The sequence below is a fragment of the Quercus suber genome, unplaced genomic scaffold (genome assembly GCF_002906115.3).
Source record: "Quercus suber isolate HL8 unplaced genomic scaffold, Cork oak 2.0 scaffold_369, whole genome shotgun sequence".
In the NCBI taxonomy this organism is placed as follows: domain Eukaryota; kingdom Viridiplantae; phylum Streptophyta; class Magnoliopsida; order Fagales; family Fagaceae; genus Quercus; species Quercus suber.
The window spans coordinates 399,284-422,517 of NW_027069821.1; the positions used below are offsets into that span (position 1 = coordinate 399,284).

The 23,234-nt window shown below is 32.6% G+C and overlaps 1 pseudogene; it reads right to left on the reverse strand.

Annotated features, from left to right (window-relative positions):
- Positions 1-271: 271 nt before the first annotated feature.
- On the reverse strand, positions 272-22,482 carry LOC111985890 (cytochrome P450 71AU50-like; annotated as a pseudogene).
- Between the last annotated feature and the right edge of the window lie 752 nt (positions 22,483-23,234).

Here is a 23,234-nt window from a genome sequence, read left to right on the forward strand (position 1 = left end):
CTTCTTTTTGAGAAACAATTTCCTTTGAACTTAGGACCACTTAGCTTGGTACAATCATAAACTACTAGTTATCCCATTTGTTAAATTGTTAAGAATTAATGAATTTTATCATTCAAGTATTATTGTAACAAGTAAGCGGAAATGCAGACTGGTTTTATGGATAAAGTGCGTTAGGAACTTCCATCAAGTTTTTACCTGCGCATTTGAGCATTTGGATCTTCTCACATGCATGTATGGTTGTATAAGAGGAACAACAAAACAAACCTCAAAATTAAATGATGTAAAATCAAGGTTAATTAATTCTTCGACACTTTTCCATGAGTAAGGAACACCAGGTATATGGTAGCTTATAGAGTTGTACATGATAGGTAGGTACAGCAGAAAATATGATCCACAAAATGGGCAAATGCAGTAGAAGTAAACAACCACAAATCTAGACATTCATACTGGCACTTTAATTAGTAGTCTAGACAACAAAAACCAAAAAGAACACATTGTCACTTGTGAAGGCGATAAGTAGGAATAGCAAGTAGGTGCTTGGCTCTAGGAGTTGTGAGACCAAACTCTTCGGTCATGTCCAACTCCGTTGGCAACATGTCATTAGGAAGCTCCCAATCAAAGCAATGAACAAGTTGTGCTAACACTAGCCGAACCACAGTTAGACCCAATTGCATTCCTGGACAGCTTCTTCTCCCAGACCCAAATGGGATAAGCTCAAAGTCATGTCCTCTAAGATCTATGTTACTCCCAACAAATCTCTCTGGATTAAACTTATCTGGCTCAGTCCAAACACTTGGGTCTCTCCCAATTGCCCATACATTTATTAAGAGTCTAGACTTACGAGGTATGTGGTAATCATTGATAGTGCAATCTTCCAATGACTCATGAGGTATCAACAAAGGTGCTACTGGATGTAGCCTCATGGTTTCTTTTACAACCATGTCCAAGTACTCCAAGCTATCCAAGTCAGATTCATCTACCATCCTCTCTAAGCCCACCACATTTTCCAACTCCTTTTGAACTTTCTTCATTATACGAGGATGCCTGATTAGTTCCGTGAGCATCCAATCAATTGCNGGTCACTTTAGCATTTGCATATTTATGCATAACTTTACACAACTTTACATCCACTGATGTGGAAGATTTTTTGGCCAAAATGTGTAAAATAAATAAAATTTTGTATTATTCAAGGCTATCCACCAACTGATGTGGATGCTCTAACAAAACAAAAAGCTTGATAATGTTTATAGGGTCCAAAATCTTTTACACGGAGGAGTGTTTTAACTCACGCGCTATTGTATTCGTATTCGCCTTTAATTTTTTGGTCAAAAAATGTGGCGTTTAAACATTAAAGTCCAAACCATTCTCACTGTTTTTTCGAAAAAATCCAAAACAAAGACATGCGTATCTTGAATCCTTGATATAATCGTGGTACTCCGTAGTTGGTACTTAGTACAACTTGAAATCAGATTTGCGAATCTCCATTTTTTTTTTTCATAAAATGTTAAAATTATTATCAACTTTTTTTAATTAAAAAAAATGACTTACAAATTAACTTGACAATGCTTACAATCAATGTTATTTCAACAAAAAAAATATACACTAGCCTCGTCACACACGCTTTGCACTTGGATGAAACTCTTTTTTTATTTTGACTTTAATGTAATTTTTCAATTTGAATTTATCTATTGTTAGTGGGGTTATATTTAGGATTTAAACAGCGTGATTTAATGTGTGCTAGCTTTTAGGGGAAAAAATGTATCAAACATTCGTGAAATATATTTAAATAGAGTATGCTAATTTTTAGGGGGAAAAAAAATTCTCCAGTAGTTTTTTTTTTTTTTTTTTTTAAGTATAAGTATTATCTAATTAGATTATGAGGTATTTTTGACATTTTTTGAAGTTATAACTAACTTTCTGAATCTTCTTAATATATAGAGATAATATATTACACACGCACACATACACATACATATCTTTACTCTTTTTTTTTTTTTTTTAATTTTTTTATAAAAAGAATATATAGATTTTTTTATGAATAACACATCAATTTATAAAATTTATATAAGTAAAATTTGTGAAAAATGATCATCTACATTTAGAATTGATTTACTTTATAATTTATGTTAAATATTATAAACTTAAAAGTGTGTAGATAGCTAAGTCATTTTAAATTTTAAATTACGTTTCAGTTTGAAAACCTTTATATCTAAGAAATAAAGTTTTAATAGTGAAAATCCTATTTCAAAAATTGTAGTATAAGATCACTTTCTTATTTATTTATTTATTTATTTTATCCTATACATTTACCATTCTTTTAATTAAACAACTAAAAAAAAAAAAATACTCAATCTGTAAAAGAGAAGAGAAATGATAATTAGACATCTAAAAAAATACTCAATCTGTAAAAGAGAGAGAAATGAGAAGTAGATAATATTTCATCGTAATAAAAATTTATCGGATAATCCTATAATACAACTTCACATCAACAAATATACAAAGTAATTACTCTCTTTTTTACCCATACTCTTAAATTTTAAAATAATTACTCTTATTTCTCACTCAATTAGTAAAAGAGAAAAAACCAAAAAACAAAAACAAAAAATCAATGATGGAATGGTATAGACTAAATCTCAAATTGCCGAGGGATGAGTGAGAACCACACCTTATAAACTTTATCCAATCAACTCTTTGTCCAATTACTTGACACTTAATACTTACTTAGTGTTTTAATAAATTAAAAAATAATAATAATAATAACTCTATACGTCGGCATTGGACTTATCTAAAGTTTATTGTCCGTTTGTACGATTTCCATGTCATAAATAACAACTCCATATGTTGCAACTGAGCTTGCCTTCACCACCATGGCTTGGACATGGATCATACTCTCACTTGTTTTGCTTGCTTATATCCTAGTACAATGGAAAAGCAAGACCAAGAAGAAGAAATTACCTCCTGGTCCAAGAGGGTCCCTATCTTGGGAACCTTCATATGTTAGGAGAATTCCCTCATCAAGATCTTCATCAACTAGCACAAAAACACGGTCCTATCATGCATTTGCGCTTAGGAATGGTACCTACCATTGTTGTCTCATCCCTCAAGCTGCCAAGCTATTCTTAAAACACATGACCTTGTTTTTGCAAGTAGACCACCTAATGAGGCTGCAAAGCACATCTCTTATGAGCAAAAGGGCTTGGCCTTTGCTCCATATGGTTCCTATTGGCGTTAAAAATTAGGGTTAAAATTGTAATTCAAAAAAAAAAAAAAAAACAACCGGAGAATTTTTTTTTCCCTAAAAATTAGCATACTCTATTTAAATATATCTCACGAATGTTTGATACGTTTTTTCCCCTAAAAGCTAGCACACATTAAACCAAGCTGTTTACTTTATTTTAAATCCTCAATTTTAGTTTCTTAAAAATTCCTTTCATTAATTTTTTTTTTTTTTTTTTTTGAGAAAACCCTTCCAATATAACCCCACTAACAATAGATAAATTCAAATGAAAAATTACATTAAAGTCAAAATAAAAAAAGAGTCTCATCCAAGTGCAAAGCGTGTGTGACGAGGCTAGTGTATATTTTTTTGTTGAAATAACATTGATTGTAAGCATTGTCAAGTTAATTTGTAAGTCATTTTTTTTTAATTAAAATAAGTTGATAATCATTTTAACATTTTATGAAAAAAAAAAAAAAAATTGGAGATTCGCAAATCTGATTTCAAGTTGTACTAAGTACCAACAACGGAGTACCACGATTATATCAAGGATTCAAGATAAGCATGTCTTTGTTTTGGATTTTTTCGAAAAAACAGTGAGAATGGTTTGGAATTTAATGTTTAAACGCCACATTTTTTGACCAAAAAATTAAAGGCGAATACGAATACGATAGCGCGTGAGTTAAAACACTCCTCCGTGTAAAAGATTTTGGACCCTATAAACATTATCAAGCTTCTTGTTTTGTTAGAGCATCCACATCAGTTGGTGGATACTCTTGAATAATACAAAATTTCATTTATTTTACACATTTTGGCCAAAAAATCTCCCAATTAGTAGATGTAAAGTTGTGTAAAGTTATGCATAAATATGCAAATGCTACAGTGACCGTGATATATCCACGGTCACTGTAGCTCGTGTATCCATTAGTTTAGTAATTTTTTCTCTCTCCCACTCTATCTGATGCGCTTCCTCTTCTCCCTAAAAACCCCGATCAAACCCCTTCCTCACTACCTCTCAACTCGCCTCCGCTGCTCTTCTCGATTCAACAATTTGCCAACTTCAATGGCGATCCCTTCTCCTCCTTTAGCAAAGTTCGTGGCAGCAGTGGACTACGAGGTGGGTTTAGCCAAACGATCCTAGATCAAGTTCTGCAGAGAATCGGTGCTCGCTCTGAGGATGGAGCACATGGCGGCGGCCGTCGTGAGGAGGTGTCGGCACTGCTAGGCATCGATCTTGCTCAGGCCGGAGGCGTCGATCTCGCTCCGATCTGTTGGTTGCTTTTTTTTTTTTTCTGGTTTTTTGGTTGATTGTGGGTGTGTGTCGGTGGGTCTTTAGGTTGATTGGCTTGGCTTTTCTGGTTCATTGATGGGTTTTGATGATCTTGCTGCTGATTGGGTGGATGATGATTTGGCTTGACTGGGTTTCGGGTTGGGTGGGTGATTAATGGGTTTGGGATTGAATGGGTTTCAAATTGAGTGGGTTTTCCTTGATGATGCTGGTTGGGTGGTGATGATGGTGGTGATGGTGGTTGGGTGTGGAGTGATCGTTGACAGTGACGGACTGTGGGTCTGTGAGAGAGAGGCGCAGTGAGGGAGGGAATAATAAAAAATTGTAAAAGAATTAATATTGTGTAAAATAAATAAACTGATGTGGGTGTTTTATAAGAATGAATGTGTAAAATAGAAAAAGTAATTTTTTTATGTAAAATAGATGAGAATTTTGCATCCATTGATGTAGATGCTCTAGTAAATAAGATTTTGAGGAGCAGAAAATTTGAAGGCAATAGCAAATTGAAAAACAAAAATGCTTTACGCGGCACGGCTGTCATTTTCACATTTGACAAAGGAGATGAGCCTGCGGAATATTTATGCATGGGACCAAGATTTATTGCAAGATTTATTTTTTTCTATTATTGGCTCATGCCTCATTGTCTGTCAGTACTTCCTTGGCGCCATGGTTGCATCGACATCGATCGCTGGCAAATTTTATTAAGTTAATTTTCTAATAATATTTTGTTTGTCTTTTTCGTTTCTAACCGTTCAATGTGTCCCTATCATGTTCACTATTGGAAAAGGATAAAAGGAAAAAAAAAATAGCGAAAGAATGGCAGGGTTTATGACATTCTATATATATATATATCATATTCTATATAATAAAAATTGGGCATAGAAGTTGTGGTTGTACCAAGTGGTTTCACGAAATTACAGAAATTTTTTTAGATTTTTAAAAAATTATATAGTTTTTTTTCTACAATTTCTAAGTTGATAAAAATATTAATTTGATTACAATCCAAACTCTTCATCTAATCCAACGTAAAATATGTCCATCTAATCAATATATATATATATATATATTAGATAAATTATATTACTACACGTAAAAATTATATTACCTGTCCAGAAGTACACTACAAAACAAAGGTCTTATAGCCGCGTTTTTAAAACACGGCTATAGCTCTTGAAAACGTGGATATAGGTCCATTTGCCCTATAGCTACGCTTTTTTCAGCCGCGTTTTCAACTGTGGCCTAAAACCTGTAACTATAGGTCTGAGGGATCTACAGCCGCGTTTTTACAAATGAGGCTATAGGCCAAGACCAATGGCTTCGTTTTTAGAAACGCGGCTATAGGACATATTTTAACAGCATTTATGAAAGGCGATTATAGGGGACAGCTATAGCCATATTTTAAAAACGTGGCTATAACCCTTTTGTTTAGTTTTTGTTTTGTTTTGTTCTATTTTTCTTATTTAATTTTTTTTTTTTTTTTGAAATTGGCTATAGCAGCATTTTTAAAATGCGGCTGTAGTTTTTTTTTTTTTTTTTCTTGGCCAGATGGAAAATGCTTGGAAGTAAATGAAAAAATTGATTGGAAATAGAACCCTAGATAAATATGTGCGTGAGTTTGTGTGTGTGTCTAGTGAGTTTGGTTTTACAAACCTCAAGATAATGACCTCTATGACTAAAATTTGTATCACTATAGCCGCATTTTAAAATGTGACTATAGCCAATTCAAAAAAATAAAAAATAAAAAATAAAACAAAACAAAACAAAACAAAAACAAATGCAAACAAAGGTTATAGCCACGTTTTTAAAATGTGGCTATAGCTGTCCCCTATAACCGTCTTTCATAAATGCAGTTAAAATATGTCCTATGAGCCGCGTTTCTAAAAACGAAGCCATTGGTCTTGGCCTATAGCCACATTTGTAAAAACGGCTATAGATTCTTAGACCTATAGTTACAGGTTTTAGGCCACAGCTGAAAACGTGGCTTAAAAGATGGAGCGCAAGGTACCGTCAACCAGACAGCGTGAGTATGATGGAGCACATACAAGATATCTCAAGCATTTAAGCCCCAGCTCCCTCTCCCTTCTTAGTCATCTCCAAGTCTATATATCCCTGAGGTAATTACCCAATATTTTCATTGCATCTTCTCTAGTTGAATGATAAATATCAAATATGAATACTTTATGATTTGTTGATTTATCATCTCATTTTCATGGGCCACACCACTGTTTCCAATTCTCAACAAGATAGTGTTCCACNGTTTTTTTTTTTTTTTTTTTTCTACCCAGATGGAAAATGCTTGTAAGTAAATGAAAAAATTGATTGGAAATAGAACCCTAGATAAATATGTGCGTGAGTTTGTATGTGTGTCTAGTGAGTTCGTTTTTACAAACCTCAAGGCAATGACCTCTATGACTAAAATTTGTATCATCAAGATAAGAAATTGGAAAAGGAAGTTTAAACGGGAAAGTCTTCATTTATTAGTCAATAGCTATATGGAACACTATCATGCTGAGATTTGTAAACAACTATGTGGACTGTGAAAATGAGAAGATAAATCAATAAGTCATAAAGTATTCATATTTGATATTGATCATTCAACTAGAGAAGATGCAGTGAAAATACAAGGTAATTACCTTAGGGATATATAGACTTGGAGATGATTAAGAAGGGAGAGGGAGCTGGGCTTAAAGGCTTGAGATATCTTGTATGTGCTCCATCATACTCACGCTGTCTGGTTGACTATACCTTGGGCACCATCTCTTAAGCCACATTTTCAGCTGTGGCCTGAAACCTGTTACTATGGGTCTGATGGATCTATAGCCGCGTTTTTACAAATGTGGCTATAGGCCAAGACCAATAGCTTCGTTTTTAGAAACGCGGCTATGGGACAAATTTAACTGCTTTAATGAAAGGCGGTTATAGGGGACAGCTACAGCCACATTTTGAAAATGTGGCTATAACCCTTTTGTTTTGTTTTTGGTTTGTATTGTTTTATTTTTTATTTTATTTTATTTTTTTGAATTTGGCTATAGTTGCATTTTCAAAATGCGGCTATAGTTTTTTTTTTTTTTTTTCACGGCCAGATGGAAAGTGCTTGGAAGTAAATGAAAAAATTGACAGGAAATAGAACCCTAGATAATTATGTGTGTGAGTTTGTGTGTGTGTCTAGTGAGTTTGGTTTTACAAACCGCAAGACAATGACATCTATGACTAAAATTTGTATCGTCAAGATAAGAAATTGGAAAAGGATGTTTAAACGTGAAAGCCTTCGTTTCTTAGTCAATAGCTATCTGGAACACTATCTTGTTGAGATTTGGAAACAGCTCTGTGGCCCATGAAAATGAGATGATAAATCAATAAATCATAAAGTATTCATATTTGATATTTACCATTCAACTAGGGAAGATGTAGTGAAAATATTGGGTAATTACCTTAGGGATATATAGAGTTGGAGATGATTAAGAAGGGAGAGGGAGCTGGGGCTTAAAGGCTTGAGATATCTTGTATGCGCTCCATCATACCCATGCTGTCTGGTTGACTGTACCTTGGGCTCCATCTTTTGAGCCGCATTTTCTGCTGTGGCCTGAAACCTGTAAGTATGGGTCTGACAGATCTATAGCCGCGTTTTTACAAATGTGGCTATAGGCCGAGGCCAATGGCTTCGTTTTTAGAAAATGGGTATAGGACATATTCTAACTACATTTATGAAAGGCAGTTATACGGGACAGCTATAGCCACATTTTAAAAACGTGGCTATAACACTTTTGTTTTGTTTTCGTTTTTGTTTTTGGTTTGTTTTTTATTTTATTATTTTTTTAATTTGGCTATAGTCGCATTTTTAAAATGCTGCTATAGTTTTTTTTTTTCTTGGCCAGATGGAAAATGCTTGGAAGTAAATGAAAAAATTGATTGGAAATAGAACCCTAGATAAATATGTGTGTGAGTTTGTGTGTGTGTCTAGTGAGTTTGGTTTTGCAGACCTCAAGATAATGGCCTCTATGACTAAAATTTGTATCGTCAAGATAAGATTTTGGAAATGGAAGTGTAAACATGAAAGTCTTCCTTTATTAGTCAATAGTTGTGTGGAACACTATCTTGTTGAGAGTTGGAAACAGTTGTGTGTCCCATGAAAATGAGATGATAAATCAATAAATCATAAAGTATTCATATTTGATATTTATCATTCAACTAGAGAAGATGCGGTGAAAATATTGGGTAATTACCTCAGGGATATATGGACTTGGAGATGATTAAGAAGGGAGAGGGAGCTGGGGCTTAAAGGCTTGAGATATCTTGTATGTGCTCCATCATACTCTTGCTGTTTGGTTGACTGTTCCTTGCGCTCCATCTTTTAAGCCGCGTTTTTAGCTGTGGCCTAAAACTTGTAACTATAGGTCTGAGGGATCTATAGTCGTGTTTTTACAAATGTGGCTATCGGCCAAGACCAATGGCTTCGTTTTTAGCAACGCGGCTATAGGACATATTTTAACTGCATTTATGACTGGCGGTTATAGGGGACAGCTATAGCCACATTTTAAAAACGTGGCTATAACCCTTTTGTTTTGCATTTGTTTTTGTTTTTGTTTTGTTTTGTTTTATTTTTTATTTTTTATTTTTTTTGAATTTTGCTATAGTCGCATTTTTACAATGCGGCTATAGTTCTTTTTTTTTTTCTTGGCCAGATGGAATGTGCTTGGAAGTAAATGAAAAAATTGACTGGAAATAGAACCCTAGATAAATATGTGTGTGAGTTTGTGTGTGTGTCTAGTGAGTTTGGTTTTACAAACTTCAAGATAATGACCTCTATGACTAAAATTTGTATCGTCAAGATAAGAAATTGGAAAAGGAAGTTTAAACGTGAAAGTCTTCATTTATTAGTCAATAGTTGTGTGGAATACTATCTTGTTGAGATTTGGAAACAGCTGTGTGGCCCATGTAAATGAGATGATAGATCAATAAATCATAAAGTATTCATATTTGATATTTATCATTCAACTAGAGAAGATGTAGTGAAAATATTGGGTAATTACCTCGGGGATATATAGACTTGGAGATGATTAAGAAGGGAGAGGGAGCTGGGGCTTAAAGGCTTGAGATATCTTGTATGTGCTCCATCATATTCACGTTGTCTGGTTGACTGTACCTTGCGCTCCATCTTTTAAGTCGCGTTTTTAGCTGTTGCCTAAAACTTGTAACTATAGGTCTGAGGGGTCTATAGTCGCGTTTTTTCAAATGTGGCTATCGGCCAAGACCAATGGCTTCGTTTTTAGAAATGCGGCTATAGGACATATTTTGACTTCATTTGTGAAAGGCGGTTATGGGGGACAGCTATAGCCACATTTTAAATATGTGGCTATAACCCTTTTGTTTTGTTTTTGTTTTTGTTTTGTGTTGATTTGTTTTTTATTTTACTTTTTATTTTTTTTTTAATTTGGCTTTAGCCGCATTTTTAAAATGCGGCTATTATTGTTTTTTTTTTTTCTTGGCTAGATGGAAAGTGCTTGTAAGTAAATGAAAAAATTGACTGGTAACAGAACCGTAGATAAATATGTGTGTGAGTTTGTGTTTGTGTCTAGTGAGTTTGGTTTTACAAACCTCAGGATAATGACCTCTGTGACTAAAATTTGTATCGTCAAGATAAGAAATTGGAAAAGGAAGTCTAAACGTGAAAGTCTTCATTTATTTGTCAATAGCTGTGTGGAACACTATCTTGTTGAGATTTTGAAACAGCTGTGTGGCCTATGAAAATGAGATGATAAATCAATAAATCATAAAGTATTCATATTTGATATTTATCATTCAACTAGAGAAGATGCAGTGAAAATATTGGGTAATTACCTCAAGGATATATAGACTTGGAGATGATTAAGAAGGGAGACGGAGCTGGGGCTTAAAGGCTTGAGATATCTTGTATGTGCTCCATCATACTCACGCTGTCTGGTTGACCATACCTTACGCTCCATCTTTAAGCCGCGTTTTTAGCTGTGCCCTAAAACCTGTAACTACAGGTCTGAGGGAACTATAGCCATGTTTTTACAAATGTGGCTATCGGCCAAGACCAATGGCTTCATTTTTAGAAACGCAGATATAGGACATATTTTAACAGCATTTATGAAAGGCGATTATAGGGGACAGCTATAGCCATATTTTAAAAACGTGGCTATAACCCTTTTGTTTAGTTTTTGTTTTGTTTTGTTCTATTTTTCTTATTTAATTTTTTTTTTTTTTTGAAATTGGCTATAGCAGCTCGCATTTTTAAAATGCGGCTTTAGTTTTTTTTTCTTGGCCAAATGGAAAATGCTTGGAAGTAAATGAAAAAATTGACTAGAAATAGAACCCTAGATAAATATGTTTGTGAGTTTGTGTGTGTGCCTAGTGAGTTTGGTTTACAAACTTCAAGATAATGACCTCTATGACTAAAATTTGTATCGTTGAGATAAGAAATTACAAAAGGAAGTCTAAATGTGAAAGCCTTCATTTATTAGTCTGTAGCTGTGTGCAACACTATCTTTTGAGATTTGGAAACAGCTGTGTGGCCCATGAAAATGAGATGATAAATCAATAAATCATAAAGTAATCATATTTGATATTTACCATTCAACTAGGGAAGATGTAGTGAAAATATTGGTAATTACCTTAGGGATATATAGAGTTGGAGATGATTAAGAAGGGAGAGGGAGCTGGGGCTTAAAGGCTTGAGATATCTTGTATGCGCTCCATCATACCCACGCTGTCTGGTTGACTGTACCTTGGGCTCTATCTTTTAAGCCGAATTTTCAGCTGTGGCCTGAAACCTGTAAGTATGGGTTTGACAGATCTATAGCTGCGTTTTTACAAATGTGGCTATAGGCCGAGGCCAATGGCTTCGTTTTTAGAACACGGGTAAAGGACATATTCTAACTACATTTATGAAAGGCAATTATACGGGAGGGCTATAGCCACATTTTAAAAACGTGGCTATAACACTTTTGTTTTGTTTTTGTTTTGTTTTTGTTTTGTTTTTATTTTATTATTTTTTTAATTTGGCTATAGTCGCATTTTTAAAATGCTGCTATAGTTTTTTTTTTTTTTGGCCAGATGGAAAATGCTTGGAAGTAAATGAAAAAATTGGTTGGAAATAGAACCCTAGATAAATATGTGTGAGAGTCTGTGTGTGTGTCTAGTGAGTTTGGTTTTGAAGAGCTCAAGAAAATGACCTCTATGAAAATATTTGTAACGTCAAGATAAGAAATTGGAAATGGAAGTGTAAACAAGAAAGTCCGCCTTTATTAGTCAATAGTTCTGTGGAACAAATCTTGGTGAGAGCTAGAAACAGCTGTGTGTCCCATGAAAATGAGATGATAAATCAATAAATCATAAAGCATTCATATTTGATATTTATCATTCACTAGAGAAGATGCGGTGAAAATATTCGGTAATTACCTTAGGGATATATGGACTTGGAGATGATTAAGAAGGGAGAGGGAGCTAGGGCTTAAAGGCTTGAGATATCTCGTATGTGCTCCATCATACTCTCGCTATTTGGTTGACGGTTCCTTGCGCTCCATGTTTTAAGCCGCGTTTTCAGCTGTAGCCTAAAACCTGTAACTATAGGTCTGAGGGATCTACAGTCGCGTTTTTACAAATGTAGCTATCGGCCAAGACCAATGGCTTCGTTTTTAGCAACGCGGCTATAGGACATATTTTAACTGCATTTACGACTGCGGTTATAGGGGACAGCTATAGCCACATTTTAAAAACGTGGCTTTAACCCTTTTGTTTTTTGTTTTTGTTCTGTTTTGTTTTAGTTTTTATTTTTATTTTTTGAATTTTGCAATAGCCGTATTTTTACAATGCGGCTATAGTGCTTTTTTTTTTTTTCTTGGCCAGATGGAATGTGCTTGGAAGTAAATGAAAAAATTGACTGGAAATAGAACCCTAGATAAATGTGTGTGAGTTTGTATGTGTGTCCAATAAGTTTGGTTTTAAAAACCTCAAGATAATGACCTCATCGACTAAAATTTGTATTGTAAAGATAAGAAATTGGAAAAGGAAGTCTAAACATGAAAGTCTTCATTTATTAGTCAATAGTTCTGTGGAACACTATCTTGTTGAGATTTGGAAACAGCTGTGTGGCCCATGTAAATGAGATGATAGATCAATAAATCATAAAGTATTCATATTTCATATCATCATTCAACTAGAGAAGATGTAGTGAAAATATTGGGTAATTACCTAAGGGATATATAGACTTGGAGATGATTAAGAAGGGAGAGGGAGCTGGGGCTTAAAGGCTTGAGATATCTTGTATGTGCTCCATCATATTCAGCGTTGTCTGGNAAATGTGGCTATAGGCCAAGACCAATGGCTTCGTTTTTAGAAACGCGGCTATAGGACATATTTTTACTGCATTTATGAAAGGCAGTTATAGGGGACAGCTATAGCAACATTTTAAAAACGTGGCTATAACCCTTTTGTTATGTTTTTGTTTTTTTTTTTTTTTTTTTTAATTTGGCTATAGCCGCATTTTTAAAATACGGCTATAGTTTTTTTTTTTTTCTTGGCCAGATGGAAAATGCTTGGAAGTAAATGAAAAAATTGACTAGGAATAGAACCCTAGAGAAGTATGTGTGTGTGCCTAGTGAGTTTGGTTTTTCAAACCTCAAGATAATGATCTCTATGACTAAAATTTGTATCGTCATGATAAGAAATTGGAAAAGGAAGTCTAAACGTGAAAGTCTTCATTTATTAGTCAATAGCTGTGTGGAACACTATCTTGTTGAGATTTGGAAACAGCTGTGTGGCCCTTTAAAATGAGATGATAAATCAATAATTCATAAAGTATTCATATTTGATATTTATCATTCAACTAGAGAAAAGGCAGTGAAAATATTGGGTAATTACCTCAGGGATATATGGACTTGGAGATGTTTAGGAAGGGAGAGGGAGCTGGGGCTTAAAGGCTTGAGATATCTTGTATATGCTCCATCATACTCACGCTATCTGGTTGACTGTACCTCGTGCTCCATCTTTTAAGCCGTGTTTTCAGCTGTGGCCTAAAACCTGTAACTATAGGTCTAAGGGATCTATAGCCGTGTTTTTACAAATGTGGCTATAGGCCAAGACCAATGGCTTCGTTTTTAGAAACGCGGCTATAGGACATATTTTAACTGCATTTATGAAAGGCAGTTATAGGGGACAGCTGTAGTCACATTTTAAAAACGTGGCTATAACCCTTTTGTTTTGTTTTTGTTTTTGTTTTTGTTTTTGTTTTATTTTTTTTGTTTTTTTATTTTTTTTGAATTTGGCTATAGCCGCATTTTTAAAATGCAGCTATAGTTTTTTTTTTTTTCTTGGCCAAATGGAAAATGCTTGGAAGTAAATGAAAAAATTGACTGGAAATAGAACCCTAGAGAAATATGTGTGTGAGTTTGTGTGTGTGTCTAGTGAGTTTGGTTTTACAAACCTCAAGATAATGACCTCTATGACTAAAATTTGTATTGTCAAGATAAGAAATTGGAAAATGAAGTCTAAACATGAAAGTCTTCATTTATTAGTCAATTGTTCTGTGGAACACTATCTTGTTGAGATTTGGAAACAGCTGTGTTGCCCATGAAAATGAGATGATAAATCAATAAATCATAAAGTATTCTTATTTGATATTTATCATTCAACTAGAGAAGTTGCAATGAAAATATTGGGTAATTACCTCAAGGATATATGGACTTGGAGATGATTAAGAAGGGAGAGGGAGCTGGGGCTTAAAGGCTTGAGATATCTTGTATGTGCTCCATCATACTCACGCTGTCTGGTTGACTGTACCTTGCGCTCCATCTGTGGCTGGATATTTTGAAAATAAATTTCGTGTTTAACTTCAAAGGTATTGACACTTTGTAATACAATTGTTTTGCTTAAAATGCAGAATTAGGCATCAAACTGGCCTATTTCTCTATGAAATGATAAATTCTTCGAGGATGCATAGCAGGCCTCAACCAACAATTTAAAAAATAGAATAAAAAATAAGGCATATTGAAGAATATGATCCCTGAAAAGTAACAGTAAAGGCCATTAAAAATCTAAAGTTTTTTAGGGAAATGATTTTTTTTTTTTTAATTTTAAAAAAGTTGCTGAATACAAAAAGAAGGGTAAGAATTAACAAGGCATCATAATTATATGTTTGTTTCAAAAATTAAGTGAAGCACGGATCATGTTTGTCTCAAACGATTATGGCTAGTGTTTAGGGTTTGGTTTAGTACCCATTCTACCTCCCACACATTCATTATTCAAGACAAGGACAATTCACTTAATATAATAGTGAAACTACTTATTATATTGTTCATTCAAAAGAAAATGGTTACTATAAAAATCATATTCCATTCAAAGAGTAGACCTAGACCCAAACCCATTAAAGCCAGCCAACTATAATAGTAGATATGATGTCACCCTATACATCCCAACAATGACTATGACAAGATAACAGAAACCAAATAAGAAGAAATAAAAGACAAAAGTTGAAATATAAGTACCATAGCCTTGGTCTTGAAAGCGAATGCCTTGACATTTTGTCTTTTTGACGTCATCTCCTTTACTAGCTGATTGAACGACCCTATTCCTTCCTCATTAATGTTGTTACCTTCCTTATTTGCCTCAACTAGTGCTCTACTTAGCTCCTCTCTAAGCTTCTTTATTGTACATGCAAGACCATAGTAAGAAACATAACACCATCAATAATCATCATCATCATACCTTTTGAAAAAGTCTACAAAAATAGTATGATCCATAAAACCGCGTTAACGTGTGGTGACGTGGTCCATATTAGAAATAAAATCTTAATGGAACTACGGTTTCAAAATTCAAACTGTAGTAGACTAAGAGATCCTTTTTCTTTTTTCTTTTTTTTTTTTCTTTTAAGAACCCAAACCTCAATTACAAAACTAATATTAATATTAATATTATTGCTTTATAGATAGTACCATCAATCTCAATTTTTCATCTCTAATTAGTATACAAATTGACATACCCTCTTTGACATAGTCATTGTCATCAAAGCCATTGGTATTTTCTCTCATACCCTCTTCCTGAAACAGTACCAAAAAAAAATTCTTGTGTCAATTCAAAAAAAAAAAAAAAAAATTCAAAACCCTTGACTTTAGATGTCTTGCCATCAAAAAAAGTAAAATCAATTCTAATTAAACTCTTTGTCTCAAACTCTTAATAATTAATAAACTTTCCCCACTGTGTTACAATTATTGATAAAGTGAAGGAAAAGAAAATGTTAATATCAACATTAAGATTTTGTGTCTATCCAAAGATAAATAGAGGAAAGTTGATAAGAAAAATTAAAATTTTGTATTTATCCAAAGATTAGTAGAAAAAAAGTTGATAAGAACGATTAAGATTTTGTGTCTATCTAAAAAAATTGCTTCAATTTTTGCTTGCCTTCAAGTATATCTAAAACTTGAGATTAGATCATAGGGAATAAAATCAATTGGAAAAAAAAAATTAAATTATAAATATTTTTGCTCCACCTCCCTCGAACTTCTCATTCGGACTATGCTCTCTCTATCTTGAAGGTTATATTTTTGTATTCTTAGTTTTTTTGATATTTTTAGTTGGATGGTTTTGTTCTATAATGGGTTTATTGATTTTTCAATTTCTAGGTGTATCAGCAGCCTTATTCGATAGGAAATGGGTTAGCAACGGAAGCTATAATGGAGCACCAGAGTGTATTATACCAGGCAAGATTGTGTGGATACTTTAAGGATGCCTACAATGAAAACTGCAAGTTCTATTTTCCTCTCCAAGGTTATTTAACTCCATCCTTTATTCTTTTATTCTTTTTTGTTTTATTATGTTCATAAAATACATCATATTTTTTATACTACAAGTAACTATATTGGACTCTTTGAAGCCATAGAGTTTGAAGGAAACTTTGAAAAGCTTAGTTACTATAAGCTCAAATTGTCAGAACATAATTAATTAGATCTTCATCAACCATAATCTATTGGGATATGATCGCAACAAAGATTTCTCAAGAGGGATAAAAATGTAGTTGGCCTAGCAAGTTTGGTTCAATTGAAATATACACTGGAATAAAATAAGAAAATAATTGCTAAAAAAGGATATTGGTCAAGATATGGCATGATCTATTGAACTTTTAAACTCCTTGAAGTTATAATCTATATTCCTAATGCATCATTTACTCATAATATAAATTGTTGTTCACAGAACAAGCCTAAGAGGGATATGCAGGACCTCACAAAAGTATTAATTTTTAATTTCATCATATCTCAATGCTAATGAAGCTATTTTTAGTTATTGATGCAAACTTATTGTCAGGTCTTACCTCTTAGATTTTCTCAAAAAAAAAAAAAAATTGTTGAAGTTTATATGTACACATTTTGTTTTGATAGGTTGAATTTGCTGCCTCCTCCCTTGCTTTCAAATACAAAAAATTCAATTCTTATGTAAAATTTTAATGTTTAGTAATTTGGGTTGTTTATAATTCTGAACTATTAAATTTACCAATTAAATATATTTTATTTTTTAATTTTAATTAAATTAAAAAATATTTTCTTATTTTCTTTAGTTTACACATGATTCTTGATTAAGCAGAAATTTTTTTAGATTTAAAAAAAAATACATATATATATATATATATAATTTTTCTTCTCCTATAATTTTTAAGTTGATAAAAATATTAATTTGATTACAATACAAACTCTTCATCTAATCCTACGTAAAAAATGTCCTTGTAATCCATATATATATATATTTTTAAAATTATATTGCTACATGTAAAAATTGCAATTTTTTTGATCTATAAAAAAAATAGATATAATTTTTTTTATTCTTATCTTCTTCTTCTCCTATAATTTCCAAGTTAAGACAAATCTTAATTTGATTACCATCTAACTTAATTTCATCTAATCCTTATCTTAAAAGTACACGTTTAGCTCCATCTAATCCTTATTTTTTAATTACTACACATAAAAAAAATTTTAAAAAAAAAAAAAAAAAAAAAACAACAACAACAACGTATAGCTAATAAAGTTTATTTTCTAGAAAATTATCTTTAATATAATTTAAGAGTGTAATTTTGAATAAATTTTATTTCTTTTAATGTACAACCATTCTTTTTTATATTAAAAAAAATTTGTTCTCTTGGGTCTATCCAAAAAAAAAAAATCTCTTAGGGAGTGAGAACTAAGTACATGTCCAGATGTCCTGCCATCAAAAAAGTAAAATCAATTCTAATTAAACTCTTTGTCTCAAACTCAAACTCTTAATAATTAAACTTTCCCACCATGTTACTGTTAGGGTTTATGCCCTAAAATCCAATTTATTGGCATGCTATAAATAATTAAACTATTTAATTATATGAGACTATTTAAAAATGAATTAATGGGACATTATCATAGTCCTTAAGATGCATTGTATGTGATTTATGTAGTTTGGTCACAGAAGATATAAATCACAAGTTCTTTGTAAACTCAAAATATAGTTCATAGTCAGTGATAAAATTGGGCGTTTCATATGTGAAGACCATAACACATCAACTAAGATGGTTTGTCTTGATAATGGAAGTGGAGATTTCTAGTTGATGTGTTGATGTGTCTTAAGCGTGTAAGACATATTGAACTGGACCGCTGTGAGATTAATTATTCAATTAACAACTATCACATGAATAATTAATCTTAAGACTTCTAATTTCGTAGACTCTCAATCCTGAGAAGATAGTGAATCCGATCATGAAATGTAGGTTACTTTGATATATCAGGAGTGAGATCTAGTTTAACGGTCAAAATCTCAGTATGTTGGGTAACCATGCGTAGTGTTGAGAGAACACATATTCTCAAGATGAAATCCATAATCTCTTTCTATAGAGACACGAAATATCTCATTGAGATAAGTTTAATAAGAACTAGTTATTCAGGGCCGGCCACTTTAGTAAGAGTTACTAAAGTTTATATTTTATGAAATCTAATTTCATAAATATGAATAACTAAAAGATTAAACCGGGTACTCAAAGAATAAAATAGTTGTTTACAAAGTGACAGTTCATTATGACTTTGTTCACTATGGATATTTCATGGAATGATCAAATGATATCATATTAGAGTCTTGGGATATAATTTATTAATAAGGCCTAGAGTGCAATTATATTTCCATAGTGGTACTTGTTATATAAATAATGGTAATTTTGGCATTGTCAAGAGTTGACAGATAAGTCTGAGGCCCATTGGAGCTAGAGCCTTATTAGTCCCTTTGGTCCCATCCCAAACCACACACTTAAGCCCAATTGGGTTAGATCAAAAGGTTAACCCAATTAGATAATCAGTTTTTATTTAATAAGAGTTATTAAATAAAGTAACTACCAAGGCAGTTAAATGTACGTATGATTAAAAGAAGATAAAAAAAGTTTTTCTCTACAAGTATTTTGGAATTCACTTTTCCAAAAGAAAATCAACGCACACAAGAATTGATTGAGAGACCACTCATCTTGGGCACCATGTGAAATTGGGATGAAGATGGAAGGTATTCTCAAGTCTTGTTTTTGAATTTCACTGCACCAATGTATGCTTTCTATTATTTGTTCTAGAATTCAAGGTTACATGTTATCTCTCATGAATGAAGTAGATCCTTGTGTTGCTTCCACTGTGGGTTTTGTATGAGACTCAAAACCAGTTTTTCCAACAGTTACAATTATTCATAAAGTGAAGGGAAAAAAATGTTAATATCAACATTAAGCTTTTGTGTCTATCCAAAGATAAATAGAGGAAAGTTAACAAGACAAATTAAATTTTTGTATTTATCCAAAGATTAGTAGAGAAAAAGTTGATAAGAACAATGTTTGTGTCTATCTAAAAAAATTGTTGCAATTTTTGCTTACCTTCAAGTACATCTAAACCTTGCGATTAGATCATAGGGAATAAAATCAATCGGGAAAAAAAATAATTATAAATATTTTTGTTCTACATCCCTCAAACTTCTCATTCGGACTATGCTCTCTCTGTGAATCTGTGATGAAGGTTATATTTTTTGTATTCTTAGTTTTTTTTTTTTGTGTATATTTTTATTTGGATGGTTTTATTCTTTAATGGGTTTATTGATTTTTAAGTTTCTAGGTGTATCAGCATCCTAATCCGATAGGAAATGGGTTAGCAATGGAAGCACCAGAGTGTACTGTACCAGGCTAGATTGTGTGGATACTTTAAGGATGCCTACAATGAGAGCTCCAAGTTCTATTTTCCTCTCCAAGGTTATTTAACTCTATCCTTTATTCTTTTTTTCTTTTCTTGTTTCATTATGTTCATAAATACATCATATTTTTTATACTACAAGTAACTATATCGGAACTCTTTGAAGCTATAGAGTTTAAAGGAAACTTTGAGAAGCTTATGTTAGGTTCTAAGACTTTAGGAACTAATGTATTAGAACTTTAATTTGTATTATGTTGGCAAACCATGATCAAAACATAGAGCCTAGGTTTAGGCTTGCTCAAAGTATGTTTATTTGTAAACTTAGAATCGAGTGAATGTAGAATTTATTGGACTAAATCTGCAAGGCTCAATCGATCGAAAATTAGTCTCAATCGATCGAACCATGTGCAGATTTATTTTTTTGCAAAATTTCAGTTTAACCCAAACTCTACTTAAACGTATTGGGTTTCAAGTAAAACACTCTTATATATAAAGGAAACCCTAAAACGTTTTTGTAAGTTTTTTAGAGAGATTAGAGTGCCTCTTTTGTATTTAGGGTTTTGTACCCAAAAGCTCTCTAAAAGGTTGCTCTACTTGCTGTGTGTGTGTGTGAATCTTTTGTAAGATCTGAGAGATGGTTACCTTCACACATGCTTAGGATTATCAAGTAGGAGATTATGTTGAGAGCTTGATGATTAATTCAGTTGCTGCAATAAGAGCTTAAAGATACACAAGCGAGAGTGCTTGTACTTGCTGGAGAATCTAAGAAAGGAATCCGTGGTCTCGGAGCTTACACGTGGCCATATCAGTAAGTTTTCTACATGAGGTAGCAATAAAATGTTAGTAGTTTAAGTCGTTATTGTAAAACTTTGATTCTTTTATAGTGGATTCAGTTTTACCTTAAGAATAGCTAGGTAAAATCCTCCTCAGATTTTTTACCAGTTTGGTTTTCCTAGGTCATCATATATTTGTATTCTTTATATTCTGCACTTTATATTGATATGATTATATGATTGTGTTAACCTAGATATGGAATTTGGACTGAGTAATAACTTGGCTAATTAACTAGGTTAATCCAATTGTGTTTTAAGGGATCTAAAAACAAACAGCTTAGTTTCATCACTATGATTTATTGGGATATGATCGCAACAAAGGATTCTCAAGAGGAATAAATATGTAGTTGGCTTAGGAAGTTTGGGTCAATTGAAATATACACCAGAATCAAATATGAAAATAATTGCTAAAATGAAATTTATTGAAGGTGTAGGGTTAAAAAAAGGATAGTTGTCAAAATATGGCATGATCCATTGAAGTTTTAAACACCTTGAAGTTATACTCTATATTCCAAATGCATTATTTACTCATAATATAGATTGTTGTTCACAAAACCAGCCTAGGAGGGATATGCAGGACCTTGCAAAATGTATTACTCTTTAATTTTCATCACATCTCAATGCTAATGAAGCTATTTTCAATTATTGATGCAAACTTATTTTCAAGGTCTTAACAATTAGTTTTTCTCAAAAAAAAATCTTGAAGTTTATATTTACACATTTTGTTTTGATAGGTTGAAATTTGGGGCCTCCTCCCTCGCTTTCAAATACAAAAATTCAATTCTAATGTAAATTTTTAATGTTTAGTCATTTGGGTTGTTTATAATTCTTAACTATTAAATTGAGATTACCACTTAAATATATTTTATTATTTAATTTTGATTAAATTAAAAAATATTTTCTTATTTTCTTTAGTTTACACATGATTCTTGATTAAGCCGTGTATCGCATGAGCATAATACTAGTATGTATATGTGTGTATATATATATATATATATTTCAGTCTGTGACAGCTATTCTTTATCATTATGATCATGTTTTCGGATAAAGTGATTGTTATAAACTTATAATAATTATTTCAAAGATTATGGCTTTGATATTGGGCTGTTCAATACTCTCAGATTTTTCGAATCCCATGAAGCCCAACATGACATCAACAAAGTCCTTGGTCTTATTTTCATCCTTGGATTGGACATGCTCATTAATGGTCTTCTCCAAAAAAGGCATCAAAGATCTCAGTCTTCGTGCGCTGTGTTAGCCCAGTGTTTGCTACCCATTATCTCTCAGAGTTTCATCAAAGGACTATTGTTCCATCGGGAAAGAAGTGCAAAGCCACGGTGAAATGGAGACATTCGGGTGCTGATGAATTGAAAACAAACTTTGATGATGGCAGCGTTTGTGGAGAACAATGAAGCTGGAATTGAGGTGGTGGTATGTAACGACAAGGGTGAGGTGCTAGCGGCTTTATCAGTAAAAATATCTCTTCTAGCCACGGTGGACCTACTGGAGACTTTGGTTGCCAAAAGAGCTTGCCAATTTGTTGTTGAGCTGGGACTGCATCAATCAATCTTTAAAGGGGATTCTGAGGTGGTGATGAAGGCTCCTTCCAGGGGCATTTCAATTCTTTCTCGTCATATTGTAAAAGACATTATATGTTAACCGTTAACGGGTTCTTTAAGGACTCATTCTTTCTCTCATGTTAGGTGGCAAAGCAATTCTTTATCTCATGCTTTAGTTAGGAGAGCAAGAAGCTCCTATTCTTTATTGGTTTGGATGGAGAATGTTCCTCCAAACATCTCTGTTTTTGTTTCTTTAGATTTTCTAGTTACTTGAATAAATGGCAGTGTCCTGTTTCTCCCCAAAAAACATCACTGGTCAGATCGTCGGTGCGACCAGTCGAACCAAAAAACCGATAATTGGTCTCTTTTTTGATTCTTTGACCGTACCAGTTTTTAAAACCATGGTATAGAACCTGAGACCTCAAGCCTCATTTAAGAACCAAGGCTAGTATCATAACCAACGCACCATTTAGTTCTTTGAGAACAAGTATGAAGTATTAGAACAACTATGAAGTATTATTATATTTATTTTAGATTTATGTGATTTATAATTTTTCACCTCTATCTCAATTTATTAAATATTACTAATTTTTTTTCTTTGATAAATTTACTTGTGATTTAAGAATAATGCCTTTGCATGGGAATTTACTAAAATAATTTAAAAAAATTGTTTTATTTAATCAAAATGATTTGACTTGAAGGATTATTACACAATATTTTTTCATGCTTATTTATATTGTATATAAATGTCCTTTCTATTAACCTTATTTATTAAACAAATAAACGTCCTTTCTATTAACCTTATAATATCATGAAATTTTATTAGAAATTCTATTTTTAGATATTTTTAGTCATTTTGGTAATATTTAAAAATTTAATATATTTTATTTAAATTTTAATTAATTACTAAATTAATTTTGACATCTCATGGTTTGACTTTAAAAAACTTTGAACCTTTATTTTTTAGTTCTTTAAATGGTCTAGTTTGAAAACCATGATTTTGACTATGTGGATTGCCCTTTTCTGGAAAGGTATGGAAATTAATCATCAATCAAAAGAAGTAAAGAGTTTTATTAAGCTATTTACTACTCATCTCCATCTATTTTCAGACCATTTAGTTGGGTGAATAAGGAAAGCAATCAAGAAAGAATGGTG